At 35.8% G+C, this 18,026-nt stretch overlaps 1 protein-coding gene and 1 non-coding gene across 6 annotated transcripts in view; one reads left to right on the plus strand and one right to left on the minus strand.

Annotated features, from left to right (window-relative positions):
• Positions 1-18,026, plus strand: part of LOC106660836 (lachesin-like) — a 295,660-nt gene that overhangs the window by 98,902 nt on the left and 178,732 nt on the right. The window lies entirely within an intron of this gene.
• Positions 8,201-8,274, minus strand: Trnas-acu. The gene has a single exon. It is a non-coding gene; the product is annotated as a tRNA-Ser (tRNA).

The following is an 18,026-nucleotide window of genomic DNA, read 5'->3' on the forward strand; positions in this document are numbered from 1 at the left end:
ATAACAGCGGCATCCATTGAAGTGGTCCTATTCAACGAACGACGATATATGCTAAAAGTTCTTTCGCAGCACATTTTGCTGTATAGACGACAATTTGTCGTTTCATTCTGTGTCAGAAAAAAATATCGTTTGATAACTGTTGATATGCCATGCAATCTCTGTGTCATCATGTCTTCTATTGTACCTCCTTAATTTAAAGCTATTTTTTATTTATTTTAGTTTTTATCTATCATTGAATTCAATCTATCATCTTGTTGTTATTATTTTGTTGATATTGTTATTTTCTTACTACTATTATTTTATTGACAGCCTAATCTGAGCTAATCATTTAATAATTTTGAAGTTTTTCCTCAACAATTGTTCTTAATAAAATTAGCCCACAGTTCTATATAATGTGTGGTGATTAGTGACCGTTAATCGATGATTATTCAGAAATCGTTAGATGCGGTCTGGTGTGATGTAGGTTTGAGAAAAACATTTTTTTTTATCGTGCCAACGTTTCCATCTTTATTCAGATCATCTTCAGGGCCTGGGATTCACAAACATTGTTTAAATTTAACAAAAACATGTAGGATGTGGAAAAAAGTGAATTTATACAATGCAAAAAAATATTTTTTATATTCAATCAAAAGAGTAGAAATACTTTGATTGAATATAAAAAAATATTTTTTTGCAATGTATAAATTTACTTTTTTCCACATCCTACATGTATTTTGATAAATTTAAACTATGTTTGTAAATCCCAGGCCCTGAAGATGATCTGGATAAATGTCGAAACGTTGGCACGATAAAGAAAATATTTTTCTGAAACCTACATCACACCAGACCGCATCGCACGATTTCTGAATAATTGTTTTATATAATCCTTATAAAATACAATATATATTTAAAATAAAAATAAAAATCTTATAAAAATTGTCGTGGAGGGATCAGGACAGTTGTTTCAGGTCTTTGAAATGAAATAAAAATAACGACAGCAATTAAATACAAATGAACACCTTTTTTTTCTATTTTTTGAAAAAATAAAAATGAACAAAACAAAAAATTCCCTTTTTTTTAAATTAAAATAAAATAATACAAATAAGTATCTTTTCTATATTTAAAAATGAACAATACTGATTAAGGCCTTTTTATAAAAAATTAAGAAAAAAAAACATTGTGCCGGCAATAATAAAGAAAATCAATTGACAAAGTGAACAAATGAAAATAAAATGTTCTCTGGACAAGTGATTACCCTGCAGCTCGTTGAAAGTCCAAGGCAAATAGTTGTCGAATTCGTATAAAGCCGGTTGTGCAGTCCGACGTCCAGAAAGATCTCTTCCCTCCGTAAAAAAGGCTGCTGAATCCAGAAAACGTCCACTTGTTCCCAGGGGAAAAATAACGAGAGCGCAAACCACAAAAAAAGACAAGCCACCTTTCTCGTCGCCACGCGTTCCTCGTCTGCCGGAGCCGCCGCGCATCAAGCAAACTCTCGTGCACTCGTGCTCCAAATTGAATGTGGTTATATCCTATAGTCCAGTTAGTCTGTTGCCTATAATAGGTAAAACCCTAGATAAACTTCGTTCCGGCAACCTTTTCCCCAACCACCAGTTTTGGTTGATTAGACGTTCTCATTCTGTTGTTAAGCAGCACCATCGCTTTGTAGATATTATCACCAATCTTGAGCAATAGGAAGGATGCTCCGGTGGATTCCTAGATGTGAAGCAAGCATTTGATCGGGTGTAGCACTCGGAGCTACTCTGGAAGCTTAAGCGAGTTCACCTTTTTACTTACCACCTGATCCGACAAATAATTTCAACGCATCATTGGCCTCTCTCTACCGTACAGATTCAGAGGACCACAAGGAAGTATCTTAGGACCCATCTTCTACACAGTATACAGGGTGAATTGCTACTCGTGCTACAAACTTCTCCAGTAGATTCTTCACCCTAAAATGAACAAAAAAGTTCATATTGTCCATGGTCCGATTCTCAACCATTTCAGAGTAATTTCGCTTTTTATCGATTTTGAAAGATATCACGTCCTGGCGTCGGAAAATCGTGATATCTTTTAATCTAAACATTTCTCTGAAAATCTAATAGCACCGTTGAAATTCCCGTTAATTTTTCAATAAGAAGATGACGGTGGCAAAATGTTTGGGCTAATTTTTTGTGTTTTATTTCAGCCAGAACTACAAAAAGAGTGGAAAATTGTGTAAATCGGAAAGTGTATAAAGTAATCCAGAGTTTCTAATTTTAGTCTCAGAAGGCAGCAAATTTGAGGAAAACTACCTGATTTAATAACGCTTCCAACGCACTCGTCATTTTCTTATTTAGTGGTTGTGAGACCAAGATGTTGATGACAAAAAGAGAAAAAATGGTGGTTCAAGGATTGCTAATGTTTGAGAGTGACTTGCTACTCGTGCTACAAACTTCACCAGTAGATTCTTGACCCTAAAATGAACAAAAAAGTTCATATTGACCATGGTCCGATTCTCAACCATTTCAGAGTAATTTCGCTTTTTATCGATTTTGAAAGATATCACGTCCTGGCGTCGGAAAATCGTGATATCTTTTAATCTAAACATTTCTCTTAAAATCTATAAGCACCGTTGAAATCCCCGTTAATTTTTCAATAAGAAGATGAAGGTGGCAAAACGTTTGGGTCTTTCTTCCTTGACCTTCTAGCTGTTTGTAAACTTCTTAAGCATTACATACTAAATGGGCATTAAATTAAATTAAAAAATTTCAATGGAATTATGATTTTGATTCTCTCTAAAAATTAACGGGGATTTCAACGGTGCTTATAGATTTTAAGAGAAATGTTTAGATTAAAAGATATCACGATTTTCCGACGCCAGGACGTGATATCTTTCAAAATCGATAAAAAGCGAAATTACTCTGAAATGGTTGAGAATCGGACCATGGACAATATGAACTTTTTTGTTCATTTTAGGGTGAAGAATCTACTGGAGAAGTTTGTAGCACGAGTAGCAATTCACCCTGTATATCGCAGACCTGAAACGATCCTAACCTATTCGGATGATACTGCCATCCTTCGCTCTCATAAAGATCATCTCATATCAACCAGAATTGCAAATCCATGTTAGATCCCTTGAACGCAGTAGTTGAGCGGAAGATGTCAATAAATACAAAAATATGAACATGTCACTTTCACCCTTCGTACTACCACTTTCACCAGTGCTACCATCTACTACAATAGTATTCCTCTCTATCCAGCTTATGTATTGTAGTCCGCTACCTTCGGTTATTTATTGACAAACGACATACATTTGACGGGCACACGTGGAAAAACGATCAAAACTGACTGCAAAATAAACGACTGATTTATACGCCTTCTTTGAGGCCCATATGGTACGGCATCGAACTTTGGGGTTCGACACTTTGTTCGCATTTTCCAACGCATCCAATACCTACAATCCAAAATCCTCCGAACCATCAACAACGTTTCTTTTTATGAATCCAGTCGTACCTTCCACAATGACCTCAATATCCAATATGTTCTTTTTTTCTTATTAATGTATATTTTTGTTTAAGTTAAAGTTTGTTTTACGCTGTAATATATCTACAAATTGACTTAAACACAGCAATTGGCGAAGGTTTAAATCAAATGAAAACAAAAGAATTGGAAATATCTTTTATGTAAATTTTGTTTATTGGGGTAGTTAAAAAATTAATTAAACCTCTTTATATTTGGTAAATTAAAGTTGAAAAAATGGAAATATTGCATTAATTACATATAAATTCATCGTCGAGTTATAAAAGATTTTCAAAAAAGTGAATATATGAAATTAAAAGTTTCCACATTTACACAAATCTTATAGTCAAATCTAAAAATATGCCAATAAAATATATCGTTGTTTTCTAAGTTCTTTAGCTTAGAAAACTCGAGTCAATACTTCGTGAACAACACCGGTGGTTACTTTAGAACTTGAAGATTTTATTTTGTTATTCACAGACAGAGACCTGCTTCGAATAAAGACTTTTTGAAAAAAAAAAACTTAGGACTGGTAAAAAGATGTCAAGAAGAGGGCGGGAAAAAAATCTCATTAGCCTACGAATCCATTTAAAGTTGGTTCCTGGTTGGTAGATGGTACTGTCTAAGCATTGGACCTTCAGCTGATAAGACGTCTTCGTGACTTCGAACAGTTCGCATTGATCTCTTTGCCACTGTACCTATTACTACGGCCCTCGGAGAAAGCGAACCGACTCGGTTTAAATTACAGACGAGCAGACAACCGCGGGTGAATCACTAATCTCCAATGACCCCGTTGCCTTCGGCTAATGAGCCTTATAGGCCGAGGGAAATTTCGAAAACACCACCGAAACAAAACCGAATCTTTTTAAAACACATTCTATGCAAAAGTCAAAATGATCGGATAATTTGATAAACCAGAACGTAAAATCCTATACGAACGATTTTCTAAACGTACGATTAAAAATAAAGCACAAATTTGTATAATGAAATATCAATTTAATCTATGTAAATATCTAGTTTATTATTAGTCCTTTCGCCGAGGATTTAAGCATTTACTCAAACTTTCAAACAAATTTATACAATAGAATTCACTAAGTGATTCATCAATTTTTGAGCATACTGTTCGACATCCAATTTTCAAAGTTACATCATAAAACATAAATGCAAATAACATCCGGCGAACCAGAAATTTTTGTTTCAACGATCGCCACATTACCTTGTTATTCAAGTCAGGTATTCGTATTTATACCTTTCCAACAAAAATTAAGTAATAATAATGTTAAATAATATAATGTAATTTTTGAAAGCTGTCATCTGTCTTTTAGTAGTTAACAGATTAAATGCGCTGTATTACTTAGAAATAAGAAATGACATATCGCGGGTAACCTAATAATTTACTCAGAAGATGAGCCCTGAAGATGATCACAATAAAGATCGAAACATTTTATTAGGTCTCGTGGTCCGCTTGACCAAATAAATTCTTTTGCCAGTTAATTAAGGTTTTGGTTGAGATAAAAAAGTCAGAGTCACAAGCGGGATTCGAACACACGACCACTCTGCTATACCACTTGAGCTATCGTGACTTCGATCCACTAACTTCTCATCTCAACCGCACCTTTTGAATTTTCCCTCCTTTTTGCGATTTTTTACAGATCAAAACGTTGCCACGATAAAGAAAATGTTTTTCTTAAAAACCTACGTCACCTACCAGACCGCATCTCACGATTTTCAAATATTATGAATAATTTATATTTAGTCAAAATAAACTTGAAATCATCTCAAAAGTCTACCAGTCATATTTATATTAAAGATACGTCAATAAATCTTGCGTCGTAACCTTACAGTTGGCTTAGTTGGGACTTGTCGCATACTTAACGAGTTCAATTAAAGATGGTTAATGAACTTGTTTAGCTTTCTACATTTCCCAACCGACTCCTAAAACAACGGCTTTCGTATTAATAAGTGTTTATTGTTCCCGAGTTGTAAATTAATGAGAGCCGAATTCCTTTTGCGCTTCTGTCTTTACTGACTTGCTCTACCTAATGAGCCAAATCTGATTAAGATGGATATGAACCTCGGAATTGAAGACCAAGTGACGTGGCGACACTTTTGTCGTTAAGATGCTAAGATAAATATGATTTAAACAGGTACTGTTTAACAAACATCCATTCATTAATTATAAATATTTAACAAACAACGATTAGTTAAAATGAGATAGTAATGTAACATATGTCATAAAATGTGTTCGTTTAACCATAATTTTTTGTATGAAAATTAAGGTTTTTAGTTGAGATAAAAAAGTCAATGGCAAAAGCGGGATTCGAACCCACGATCTTCGGCTAGATACGCCGCTGCTCTACCACTTGAGCTTCCTATCTCAACCCCACCTTTTGAATTTTCACTCCTTTTGGGGTTCAAATCCCGTTCGAACCATTGACTTTTTTTCTCAACTAAAAACCTTAATTAATTGTAATATATTAATTGGTCAAGCGGACCACGAAATTAGTGAATTTAATGATTTAAAATGAAGTATACTTCACTAAAGCTCTCCATGGCCATTTCATTTGTCGACGAGAATCAAATAGATTACACATTTGAAAATTGGCAAAAAGGAGGGAAAATTCAAAAGGTGAGGTTGAGTTGGGAAGTTGGTGTCCGAGTGGATCGAAGACACGATAGCTCAAGTGGTAGAGCAGCGGCGTATTTAGCAGAAGGTCGTGGGTTCGAATCCCGCTCGTGACACTGACTTTTTTATCTCAACCAATACCTTATTTAAAGATTAATTAATTGAAAATATTTACTTATACTGAATTTATGTATAGAAAGAGTCCCATCGAAAAAGAAGAAAATATATAATAAATATAAATATACAAAAAAAAAAATATATCAATCGAAGGTTTTGGTATTGGGGTTTGTAAATATAGTTTCCACTGGATGGGCATATATGTTATGCAAAATATTTTATTATGAATAGTTGTGTCATTACAGTATATATATTTACTATTGCACTAAATAAAAAAATCTAATTATACAATTTTTTTGGACCAGCGCGTGCCCCTCCGGAAGGTCGAATTACGTTAAACAGTTAAAGCGTAAGACATTACACGAAAGCGGCGAAAAACCGCTTATGGGATGGTAATGGATTGTGTACGCTTCGCAAATTACGATTTGAAATCGAAATTGGGGGGAAATTCGTAAACTACACCAAGGAAAAAATTTAATTAAATTGATGACGACTCAGAAGGCTCGACTACTTCCCATCTCAACCTCACCTTTTGAATTTTCCTTTCTTTATGCCATTTTTTATCTCAACCAATACCTTACTTAAAGATTAATTAATTGAAAAGAATTTATTTGGTCAATCGGACCACGAAACTTTAACGATTTAATAAGCAAAATGAAGTATACTTCACTAAAGCTCTCCGTGGCCATTTCATTTGTCGCCGAGAATCCAATCCGGTTACACATTTGAAAAATGGCAAAAAGGAGGGAAAATTCTAAAGGTGGGGTTGAGGTGGGAAGTTAGTGTCCGAGTGGATCGAGGTCACGATAGCTCAGGTGGTAGAGCAGCGGCGTATCTAGCCGAAGATCGTGGGTTCGAATCCCGCTCATACCATTGACTTTTTTATCTCAACTAAAAACCTTACTTATTTGTAATATATTAATTGGTCAAGCGGACCACGAAATTAGTGAATTTAATTATTTTTTGTGCATACAGTTCAATAAAAAATTAATAAATTGATAAGAAGTGTCAAGAATTTTAATATTTGATATAGTCCGTTATGAAACAAAAGTCTCAAAACATGGTTAAAAAATGTATACCTTATTTTTACACCATCATTGCTTATCCAATAATATGTCCGTTTATTAGAGACAAAAAAGCCACCAGAACACCACACGACGCTTCCTACCTTTACGCCCCCGCAGGATGTATAACTAATAATTTTAAATAGAGAATGGAATAACCTCTGGGCTCGTAAAAATAGAAATAACCCTGCAAATATGTGGCGGGTTAAAAAAGACGTCGATTTCCAGTTCAGGGAGAACGGGTCGAAAAGGGAAAAGGCCATATTGACAAGACTGCGCATAGGTCATACAAAAATAACTCAGGGCCACCTTCTAGCCAGAAAGCGACCGCGAAGGTGCTCGTTACGAAGAACAAGGAAACGTTCGAGCACAGTTTTAGCTTTAATTGCGAAGATTTGGCGTTAATGGGCAATATTTTGGCATACCTTCGGATCTGTAACCAAGATCTCTTGGAGTTCAGGGCTTTTAGCGAGTTATATTGTTTGTGTTATGTCTGAGTTTACAATATAGTTAATGTTAATTTACTGAAATTAATCATTTATTAGCGTGAAAGGAAGGAGCAGGTTAACCCGCGCGACGAATATCGAATATTAACTACGATTCAGTAGTTGACAATTTGACGTACACATGAAAGGGTAGCAGTTTAGGATATCGACGTAGTTTTAATATCAAAACAGAGAGTCAGAAAAAAGATCTAGACGCTCGATGACTGCAAATTAAAATAAAATACGCCTGAATGTCTATAAAAAAGAAGGAAATAAACGCAGAAAGTCGGCGATGACATCAGTTGTTTGTCGGCCCATAAACCACCTACTTCGTGGTATTACAGACAAAAGCATATAAAATATTCAAGATTCAATTGACTCCAATAAATTAATCTTTTTATCTAAGACTTTCGGTGGAGATGAAAGATTAGCGTCACGAGCGGGATTCGAACACACGACCTTCGGCTCAGTACGCCGCTGCTCTAACCACTTGAGCTATCGTGACAATTGGTTTGAGGTTTTTAGCGTTATGATAAGATCGAAAGAGTTAAATGTCTTTTTATTAGCAAAATTTTCTCATTGCCTAACGTTACACCAAACTGTATGTTATATGAATTAATTATACTTTTTATCTAAGGCCTTGGTTGAGATGAAAAAGCTAGTGCCACGAGCGGTATTCGAACCCAGGATCTTCGGCTAAATACACCGCTCTCTAACCACTTGAGTTTTCGTGACAATTGAAAACCTTAGAAGAAAGAAGTATAGAAACAAATATGGATTAATTGAATTGACTGTTTATTAGAGTAAGTCCTTTAAAATATTATTAAAATTAAACCACCAAAGCTGAAAAAAATCACAAAAGCATCACAATTTTCATTAAAATCTTCACCATGAAATCAAAAAAGTTAAAGAATTCTGTGAACGGCCTCAGACGAAAACTGACCTTTCCTTCGTAAAACCCTCCAAAGCCCGGAGAATCCAAATCAAATTTTATAAAGTGAATGATTTATTTCGTTTTTTGTAATGATGTCATCGCATAAAAAAATTAAGGACGATGTGCCGAAATGTAGTTTTTTATGTTTATTGTTAAATTCTCCATAATAATATCACACCCGTCAATATCTCATGTGGCCAAAATTGAACTTGGACTGTCACCCGAAAAGGTCATTTATCAATGTGACTGTTTAATTGAACCAACGCTTGGGTCAAATTGGGTTTACCTTGCACCAACTAACATGTCCGCTTCGGTGTTTACCAAGACAATATTAAATAGTTCAGTACAATTATTATATAGCGACCATAAACAAAATTGATTGCCAACTTTGTTTTATATGAATTTTCAATAAATCAACAACCATTTTCACGCAACTTACGATAAGTTAGATACAGGGTGAGCCTTCCGTTCCCTTCAATACTTCTCTTATCAAGGCGTTTTTGGTAAAAACGTGAAGCACGTAAACCTTTATTTTTGGTTTCTCACGAGCGAAAATATTTCGATCTAAGTCTTCAGTCCAAACCCATTCATTCTTAAATAAATTCTTCCATATTTAGGCACCATTCACTCAATTAGGGTGGTGAAGTACTCGATATTCCACCATCACTTTTACACCTATTATATAAATAAGATAATTGAGAATTGACTTGGTACTTCATTTTGCAACATCCCGCTCACACTATTCATTAACGTCAATAAATACAATCATTCTCATCATCTCAAAAACGATCAGTACTATATAAAATAAAACACCCTATTTTTACAAAAATCGGACCATCGGACCAGATACTCGCTGGTCTGGTCGATTCTCATATCGGCTAGCATTCATACACACTTTCTTTATAGAGCCAAGGAGTTCTACCTTTCTGTACATGCCAGACACTATTGCTCGTTGTAATTATTATACAGTTATAATTGTTTATTTTATTGTTTGTTACACCAAAACGACTGTGCTTTTATATTTTTAATTAAATTGCGCACAAATATTGTATAGAAGATTCACTAATTTCGTGGTCCGCTTGACCAATTAATATATTACAATTAAATAAGGTTTTTAGTTGAGATAAAAAAAGTCGATGGCACGAGCGGGATTCGAACCCACGATCTTCGGCTAGATACGCCGCTGCTCTACCTCTTGAGCTATCATGACCTCGATCCTCTCGGAGATGGGAAGTTAGTTTCCGAGAAGATCGAAATCACGATAGCTCGAATGGTAGAGCAGCGGCATATCTAGCCGAAGATCGTGAGTTCGAACCCCGCTCGTGCCAATGACTTTTTTAACTAAAAACTTTAATTAATTGTAATATATTAATTGGTCAAGCGGACCATGAAATTAGTGAATTTAATGATTTAAAATGAAGTATACTTCACTAAAGCTCTCCGTGGCCATTTCATTTGTCGTCGAGAATCCAATCCGATTATACGACATTTGAAAAATTGGCATAAAGGAGGGAAAATTCGAAAGGTGGGGTTGAGAGGGGAAGTTAGTATCCGAGTGGATCGAGGTCATGATAGCTCAAGTGGTAGAGCAGCGGCGTATCTAGCCGATGATCGTGGGTTCGAATCCAGCTCGTGCCATTGACTTATTTATCTCAACTAAAAACCTTAATTAATCGTAATTGTGTAGGTTTAGAGTGTGACTTTAATTACAAATATGATTTTTTTCATAATTATCTCTACAAAAATTAGTCAGAGTGATCCGGTAAGATTCTCAATAGAGGCAATTTTTTTCTTTTAGCAAACATAATCTTGGATTATGATTTTTTGACCATCTCTCATCTCTTTCGTTAAGCGGCCAACCCGATTTTATTCGAATATTCTCCGTACCATATCCGTAACCCCGGTTCGATTTCTTGTACAAACTTTTCTTTTTCACCTTTATTGGGGAATCCAAAATATACTTCTCTTGTTAGTAGTCTTTTTTTTTAATTTGGAAGTTATTTTGCTTTCAAACATTTTGATTTAGATCTCCCATTTGATCTCGTTTAATTTGTTTTCATTTAAAATAAGCATGTTAAAATTAATGTAAAGACAAAATTACATATACTTATTTCGAAATAAACTACAAAAAATAGGAGTGACCGGTTCTGACGCTATTGGACGAAAATGGTGTAATTTTATGAGTAAAACCATCTAATAAATTGTTAGTTAAATTTTATGAGCCTGATCGTGTAATAAATTTTAGTTAAATTTTATGAGGCAAATCGTGTAATAAATTTTAGTTAAATTTTATGAGCAAAATCGTGTAATAAATTTTAGTTAAATTTTATGAGCAAATCCATGTAATAAATTGTTAGTTAAATTCATTCTATCAATAAATGTTATTCCGGTGTTTTGATCAATTTTCTGACAAATCATTACAATTAATTTTTTTAAATAAAAATTAATGAAATTTTGATCTCGCTTAATTTGGTTTATATTAAAATAAGTATGTTGTAATTAATATAACGACAATAATACATATAGTTTGAAATAAAAATATGAGTCTCCGGTTCTTTTTTCTTCGACTGTACTCGATCCTACCCGACGAAAATCTGGACAGTGGGGATAGCGTAGCGTAGAGTAGGGCAGCGTTGCGTGGCATCGGGCAGATATGCACGGGGATAATACAATCTTATGAAAAATTGGACATAGGATTTGCGACGGGTAGCATCGGGTAGCGTCGGGTAAGTGTGTGTTCCCGGCTTTAGTATCGCTTTGGCAAGAAAATGAAAACCGTTTTTCGATATATTTTTGAATTTCTACCTTTTTTTAATAAAATAAAATTAATCAAAATTTTTTCCGTATCTCGGGAGGTTTTACAAATTAGAGCCTGAACGAACGTGTTAACTTACATAATGAAATAGTAATAGTAGTAAAACAACGAAACACTGAGGGATTTTTTTACTCCTTTATAAATCTTTATAAGTTTTATAATTAGCACATTATTATAAGTGAAGAGTCAGAATTAGTAGTTTTTTTTACATTTTTTTTTAATAGTAGTATATTTGGAGAGGTGTACAGGTGGGCAGGAGCGAGATGACAGTAGCTGTAAAATTGCTTCACTCTTCAGTACCCGGATTATTAGGGATATTTAAAATAAATCAAATAATCGCCTTGTTAGATTGGCTAGTTGGAAAAGGGGGCTTGATCTAGGGCTCCTGAGAGAGCCCTAACGAGGACCTCGGCCAAACATAACTCAAACAAAGAGGCCCAGGCCTCCGGCCACCGAGAACAGACCGTCTTCCTCCCCTTATCTCTGGACCTTTTCCAGCACTTTGGTTTATTGCCAGCGCTAAAACGCCCTACCAACATGTAACATAACTCCGCCACTGACTAATAAATCGCCGCGGAATATTTTTTCGCCGCTTTCGTGTAATGTCTTACGCCTTAACGGTTTAACGTAATTCGACCTTCCGGAGGGGCACGCGCTGGTCCAAAAAAAATTGTATAATTAGATTTTTTTTATTTAGTGCAATAGTATATGTATACTGTAATGACACAACTATTTTTAATGAAATATTATGCATAACATATATGCCCATCCAGTAGAAACTATTTTTACAAACCCCAATACCAAAACCTTCGATTAATAAATTTTTTTTGTATATTTATATTTATTATATATTTTCTTCCTTTTCGATGGGACTCTTTCTATACATAAATTCAGTATAAGTAAATTCAATTAATTAATCTTTAAATAAGGTATTGGTCGAGATAAAAAAGTCAGTGTCACGAGCGGGATTCGAACCCACGACCTTCTGCTAAATACGCCGCTGCTCTAGCTTGAGCTATCGTGACTTCAATTCGCTCGGACACCAACTTCCCAACTCAACCTCACCTTTTGAATTTTCCCTCCTTTTTGCCAATTTTCAAATGTGTAATCTATTTGATTCTCGGCGACAAATGAAAAGGCCACTGAGAGCTTTAGTGAAGTATACTTCATTTTGCTTATTAAATCGTTAAAGTTTCGTGGTCCGATTGACCAAATAAATTCTTTTCAATTAATTAATTTTTAAGTAATGTATTGGTTGAGATATAAAATGGCAAAAAGGAAGGAAAATTCAAAAGGTGAGGTTGAGATGGGAAGTAGTCGAGCGTACCTATAACTTACCTGCCTTCTGAGCCGTCAACAATTTAATTCAAAATTTTCCTTGGTGTTGTTTACGAATTTTCCCCCAATTTCGATTTGAAATCGTAATTTGTGAAGCGTACACAATCCATTACCATCCCATAAGCGATTGAGAGAGTTCAAGTACTGACTGTAGATCAACTGTCTAGATTTGGCCAATTCTAAACATTTGCAACGGCTGTAGATTCTCGGTAAGAGATTTGAGAAAAAACTATACCAACAGTCGACGGTTTCGCAAGATGTTAAGCCTTAAATGCCATATTTTACACTTAAAGAACCCCTTTATAACAACCAAGAAACGTTTGAGTTTATAACCTCAGTGAATGTGATATCGGTCAATCTTGTTTCGGGCAGCAAACAAGTTTTGTGGAGCACGAAAAATGAAACTTTAAAGTAAAAATAAACATCAGATCTGCGGAGGTTTCAAGATATAAGATTTCTACATATAGTACTTACATTTTTTAGTATTTACATACATGTCATTTCGTGTTAAATTTAGCACTGAAAAGAGGTTACACGGCACGCAACGTTAAAGAATAAGCATTTTTATCTTACAGAACCGACATCCTGCTTGATCGGTGTCCAGCAGGTCCTTTTAAAGGCTAATCCTGCTGCAGACGCCTTTTGTTTTTAAATGTTTCGAAATCGCAAGTCAAGGAGTTACAAGTCGTTTACAACACCTAAATATTTATATTCGCTTGCTACTTCGATTAGTTCTCCTTGTAAATACCACTTGTCAAAACTCTTTGATCTGCGAGTCTTTCTAACATTAATATTGGGTTGTCCGGAAAATAATGCAGGATTTTGGTATTAAACAAAAAAAAAGAAACTAGTTACTTTAAAGCAATGTTCTTTAATCAAAATAATTTCCCATACTCTCAATACATTTCTCCCAACGTGTTGGTAACTTATTAATTCCGTCTGAGTAGAATTCAGAATTTTTAGAATTGATAAAGTCAATAAATGCATTTTCCAGTTCCGTTTGATTTTTGAATATTATGTGTTGTAAGTAGTGGTCCAGGTGTCTAAAAAAATGGTAGTCAGTAGGCGAGAGGTCCGGAGAGTAGGGTGGGTGAGGCAAAGTTTCATAGCCAAGCTCCAATAATTTTTGTGACGTTACACGTGACACATGTGGTCGAGCGTTGTCATGCAACAAAATGGGCCCTTTCCGATTGACCAAAGAGGGCTTCATTACTGCCAATTTCTGATGCATGGTATTAATTTGGTTACAGTATGATTCAGCATTGATGGTTTCGCCAGGATTTAAGAAGCTGTAGTGTATTAAACCAAATGAAGCCCACCATACCGTAACCATTACCTTTTTTTGATGAGTTGGGGGCTTTGGAAAATGTATTGGAGCTTCTCCTGTGTCGAGCCACTGTCCAGAACGTCTAGTGTTATCGTAGAGAATCCACTTTTCGTCCCATGTAACAATTCTGGCCAGAAATGGGTCATTTTTGTTTCGACAAAGAAGTGATGCACAAACATCAAAGCGCTGATTTTTTTGGCGATCGTTTAATGAGTGTGGAACCCAATTTTCGAGTTTTTTCACTTTTCCAATCGCCTTGAGGTGGTCAGCGACGGTCGTTTTACTGACTTTGAGTTGCTCTGCAAGTTCTCGAACAGTTGTTTTGGGGTTTTCTTCCACCACTGATCGCAGAACATCATCATTAAGAGAGGAAGGCCTTCCACGACCTTCTTCATCTTCAAGGCTGAAATCTCCCTCCCGAAATTTTTTAAACCACCTTTGCACAGTGCACTCATTAACACAACCCTCGCCCCAGACTTGGTTAATGTTTCTAGCCGTTTGGGCTCCGCTTCGGCCGAGTTTAAACTCGTAAAAGAAAATCGTACGAAATTCTCGCTTTGACATTATAAGGATGACTGAATTATTTCCAAGTAGCGGAATGCTACAGAGGTAAACAAACAATATCATTTGGAAGAGGATTAATAAGTGTTCATTCATACAAATGAGTAATCCTGTAAACGTAAACAGAATATTTTATATAGATTTTTTTTAATGAAAACTTAAAATCCTGCATTATTTTCCGGACAACCCGATATTTTTAACATTTTAAAGTTTATTGTCAGGTTCCATTGTATGATGAAAACATGATACTAGGAAGCGAGGTTTGCAGCCTTCTGGCTTATTGTACCTTCTTAGTTCCTTAGTTCAGTGCAATAGACTCAATCCTTCTCCTTAGAAGTATCAGGTCATTGACGGTCGCTGCTACAATTTGATTCCCTAAGTTTTTTTCCGAACGTTAGGTTAAACCTCCAATGAGCTGTTGCTTCACATTCGAAGATGATATGGCTGTTTCTTCCTCGTCATTACATAATCTACAAATGGGATCATCGTTGTGTAGATGTTTTCTCAGATGCCAGTGATCGGTTAGTAGTTTGTTCCCACCACTTCTCTGAGTTTGGTCCTCTCCAATTGCAGCAATGCTTTGCCCAGTCTTGGTGAGGGTTGTTTCACCATAAGTTTACTATGTCTAGCACTGCTAGAGTTTATCCACGTCTCCTTTTGTTTTGTTTGGATACATGCTGCGATGGAGGATTCTATATTTATTTTTGATATCCCAAGTATAAGTTCAGGGCCTATGTATGGTCTTGCAGATCCTCCTCTGGCCGGACTGTCTGCTTTGTCGTTACCCAAAATTCCCCCCCTGGCACCCAAGATTTCATCAGGTTTTGGAGATTTTGGATACATTCACTGATTAATTTTGATGTGATTATTTTACATGCTAATGCTTTAATGGCTGCTTGGCAATCAGATCTCCATTGTTGACAGTAAGCTTTCACCAGCTGAATATTTCAGGGTATAAGCGTTCTACGTACATCAGGTACATTGAGGTTTTTATGATTGTGCGTCCTATTTTAGTTAATTTTACTTCCTAGTTTAATACAGGAATGAAAGAGGAAAAAATTTTCATGCATTACCAGGAGGTTTTTTAACAATAATAGTCAGTGTATATTTAAAATCAAAACTATGCACACTTTTTAATATGTTGTATGCAATACGATTTTCTAAGGCGCACTAGCAAATTTTACGTTATTAGATATATTTATGAATGTTATTTGTCTAAGAAAATGTGAATACGATTAGAGTTAACCCGCAAATTGCCAGATGTTGATAAGTTATAATGTTCAAAAAGACAGATTTACGTATATTATTTGAATAGTATATAAAATGAAGTAAAATAAACGGATAGCTTACGTTATGATAATAGAGTATAAAAAAGAGTTGAATCATCAAAGTTATCTGGGATAGTGATATAACGTCTGATGGAAGGAGTGCGTGAGGAGGGAGCGGCAGAGAGGGGCCGGATTTTATTATCCAAAATAAAAAAGGAGACCCCAAGGAGCGTTTTATCGGACAAATCTTGACGCTAATGCCCGAGGATTGTCTGAGGATGGGAAGTCGTGTTATTTTTATGACTTTAGCTTTTATCTCTGGGAAAACAGGCACCGGTCTCGTGCAAACTTGTTGTCGCCCCGTCTTCGCGTCAACCCAAAGCTATCAACCGCCGCCCGTCTTTGTTTCAACACAACATCTCGTTTATTATTTCCTCTTCTTATTCTTTTCATTTTGTCAAATCTGCATAATATCGACGTCTTGAAGAAATCTCGAGTCGCGCCGATGTCAACAAGTCGTCACTCTTCCTCCACAATCTGTGATACAAAAAAAAAATAAAAATATCCTACTGTTTGATAATATACTCCTCCGACAGCGCCATTATTAATTCCTGCACATTCTCTGGCATCACTGGCCGATTGTTTACCCTCTTTGACAACTAGTCCCAAAGGTGTTTGATAGGGTTTAAGTCGGGACTACATTCTGGCCACTCCAACCGTAAAATTGGAGCCCGTACACCAACGAAAATCAAGTATCACCAACGATCGTAGCCGTGTGGGGCCTTGCATTGTCATAAAAATAAACGCCAGTTAGTGGCCTAGAAGAAACAACTTTTTCTGATAACGGTATCGCGCAGCTGTTAGGGAACCCTCGAAGATGATCAAGTTTGTGTGACCTTCCATAGAGATGCCTGCCCAAACAAAAACACCACCATCTCCATAGCTCAAAACGTTGGGGGGATATATCGTCTCCTGTTCTTCTTTCGGCCATCGGAACAGCTCAAACTAAACCTTTACTCTCCAGGCAACATAATTTTAGCCCAATCTTGGTCTTTGTAAACCACAACTACTTAATGTGATTTCTTGCAAAACTTGACCAAGCCTGTTTGGTGCCTTCTTGTTGCCAACATCTGAAAGTCTTTCAGTGCGTAAACTGACATTAACGTATTCCGCAGCACTACATTCAAAACCTCATAACATCGATGCCAGGTCGACTGCAATCGGTGATCAACGCAAAAGGAGGAAATACATTGTACAGAATTGAATATTTTCTTAAATTGTTTTCACAGCAGCATATTTGATAACATTGTTTTACTCAGTTTAACTTTTTACTTGTCTGTCTTTAGATTATATTTTTTTAAATATCCACCAAACAACAAACAATACGAATTATTCTTCTTTTTACAAAGATTCTTGAATGTTTTAAAATATTGGTTATATATTTTTTCCTGAATGTTTCCTCTCGAATTCCTCCATCGAACTTCACACAATATAATAATAGCACACACCCTCCTGGAGGGGCGGTGGTAATTAATAAATACACGTATTCAAACAAAACACATAACTTCAAAAAGATGAATAGGGGACCCAGAAAATCGCTACTGTGCCGGAGAATCATTCTTATATTTGGTGGCACACTCTCTGTTAGGAGCCAAGGTATGACAAACTTCTATTATAATTAAGTAGATTAGATTTATTAGAAACATCGAGCAATGTTTCTCTGCACGGGCTATAAACCAGAAACGCGAATGACCTATTCTCAATCGAGAAAGAACGATTCCTCTTTTCCGATCAGGTACTCGGATGGGTTTTCCATGTAGTACGATAATGTAGGAAGAGTGTTTTTTATGCTGGCACTCAGTGTGAGGTTCTAAGGGACAAGGAGGTCTCGAGGCTATTGTCGATTAAGGCGCCGTGGCAGGTTCACGGGATGTGAATGTAGATGGCTCGAGGATGGATTGAGAGGTTGGTGTGAAACTTTCAAACGGAACAGTTCGTTGACGAAAGGAATATT

Source organism: Cimex lectularius, unplaced genomic scaffold (genome assembly GCF_000648675.2).
Source record: "Cimex lectularius strain Harlan isolate CLEC.00 unplaced genomic scaffold, Clec_2.1 scaffold24, whole genome shotgun sequence".
NCBI classification, from domain to species: Eukaryota; Metazoa; Arthropoda; class Insecta; order Hemiptera; family Cimicidae; genus Cimex; species Cimex lectularius.